This window comes from Echinops telfairi, unplaced genomic scaffold (assembly GCF_000313985.2).
Source record: "Echinops telfairi isolate 266 unplaced genomic scaffold, ASM31398v2 ScPeMD7_3533;HRSCAF=4204_0, whole genome shotgun sequence".
In the NCBI taxonomy this organism is placed as follows: Eukaryota; Metazoa; Chordata; class Mammalia; order Afrosoricida; family Tenrecidae; genus Echinops; species Echinops telfairi.
The window spans coordinates 74,651,853-74,654,148 of record NW_022107431.1 but is presented as its reverse complement, the minus strand read 5'-3'; the positions used below and the strand labels follow the sequence as shown (position 1 = coordinate 74,654,148).

General features: G+C 41.4%; 1 protein-coding gene across 1 annotated transcript in view; it reads left to right on the top strand.

Annotated features, from left to right (window-relative positions):
* Positions 1-2,296, top strand: part of MMS22L (MMS22 like, DNA repair protein) — a 131,252-nt gene that overhangs the window by 37,823 nt on the left and 91,133 nt on the right. The window lies entirely within an intron of this gene.

Here is a 2,296-nt window from a genome sequence, read left to right as displayed (position 1 = left end):
CATAGAAGAATAAGTTAATTAAATGAAAAAAAAATTTAAGCAGAAAGAAAAACCTGTAAATAGATCAAGGTCTGATTTTTGATCTCTAGGTGTGTCCTTCAGTCAAGACCGATGGGGTACCATGCTCTGGCCCCCAAATCTGTCCTTTTTACTCCCGCGGGGGCTCTTTGCTCTGTTCCCACAGTTGCTTTGCCGCATGCTTTTTGTGGTTTGCCTCGGTGTCTCAGGGTCAGTCTGGGCCAGTCCCAACACTGAGTCTCCAGCGTTGTCCCCCTTAGAGCCCGAGGCCATCAAAGAATGGCGTGTCTCATGGTGGGATCAGCCATATTGTCCACTCGCTTAATAACGTCCAGTTTCCTTGATTTTGTATTTCATAAATTTTATGTCTTGATTGTTAATGGATGTTTGCACCTATTCCAGTTCATTTTGAATCATGCTTCATCAACACATGGCCCCCTGCGTCCCCCCCATTTTTTTCCATCTGTATCATTGATGTTGACTTTACTTTGAGGATATACTTCTTCCCCAGTTGTATTTTGAGTGCCTTCCAACGGAGGGGCTCATCTTGTGGTACTAGATATGCAATGTTTTATTTAGAAGGTTGTCAGTAGCTAATTCCTCAGAAGTGGTCACCATGGGGGAGTTGCCGATATTTGAAATACTGGGGGTAAAGCTTCTAGCCTCACAAGAATATATAAACCATACTACTACAAACTGGCAGGCAAGTGTGGTGTTTATGTGTGGTATGCAAATAATAAAAGTAGCATGCTTTAATGCAAGCCCTTGTGCCATAAAAATCATTGTGAGCCTAGGTCTAGTTTAATGTTTTCACACTAGAATCAAAGAATGTTAGCGATGTAACCTTGCCTCTTTTTGGTTTGGTTAGTCTGTCTGTGAGAGAAGTTAGGCCCTAATGGCATAGGGGGCTACAAGTTATGCTGATATTGAAAGGTCAGCAGTTCAAACCCTACAACCATACCCAGAGGGAGAAAATTGAGGCCGATAGCTCCTGCAAAGATGGACAGTGTCAGAAAGTCAATGGACCAGTTATCTTCTGACCTATTGGGTTGTGATGAATTGGAATCAACTCAGTGACACTGGGTTTGACTTTTAGAAGCCATGTAACTTCTTGGTGAAAAGAGGCCCCCCCATATCTGGTCTCAGTTGCGTTCATCAAACATCAGTGGAGGGCCTCTGACAAACTAAGTATTGTGTTAGTCCCTGGGTAGACTTTGGTGATTATTATCACAGCCCACAGAGAGAGCACACCGACTCCTCAAGTAATCTGTTTCTCTGATAAAAAAGCAGATTAAATTTTACATGTTAAGTGCTAAACCTTAGGTCAGAAGGATTCTCAAGCCTGTATTCTGTAGAAGCAGACGGCCACATCCTTCTCCCATGGAGTGGCTTTTAGATGTGACCCAAGTAGCTTCTGGCTAACAGCTGATTGCTAAGTTACTGCACTACCATGACATGACTCCTTAGTGCTGTGGTTTACGGGGGGCATGGTGTGCTTGAAGCACTTACACATGAAAATCAAGGATTGTACCCTTCAATATGGATTACTGTATATACTCATGTATAAGCTGAGTTTTCCATCACATTTTTATGCAGTTTTTGTGGTAAAATTAGGTGCCTCAGCTGATATTTGGGTCGACTTAGACTTGAGTATATAGGTGCATCTTAAGGTAAAACTACACACATCCTCATCATGTACTCTGCCACATCATCCTGCCTTGTTATATATTTCATAGCATTTATAATTGCTTAAATTTTCTTGATGTCTCCTTTTTATTTCCTCTCCAAAAGTATAAACTCTTACTACATAAACCATGTCCGATTTATTCCTTGCATTATGTCTATTAGAGCCATGCTTTAAATTCAGGAGTGTATTTTTAACAAAGGGCCTAGGTGGCGCTGTTAGGTAATTGTTGGATTGCTAACTGCAAGGACATTGGTTCAAACTCACTGCTCTCAGCGAGAACAATGAGATGATCCTGCTGAAAATTTACAGCCTCGGATATCCTACATAGGTCACCATGATTTAGAATTGACTTAATGACAGCGGGTTTGGGTTTTGGGGTTTATTATCCAACAAAATTGTTACTATTTTTATTGATCGTCCTGATGTCATCTTGTTGATTAGGACTAATAGTGACCTACGTGTGTTAGTCTGGGTTGACCAGAGAAATAAATCCAGAGGCACTCAAGTGTGTAAGAGAAAATTATATCAAAGAGCAATTGTACTTTAAGAAAACATTCCAGGGCAGTGGTGCTGGGAGTCTCGCAGTGGGCA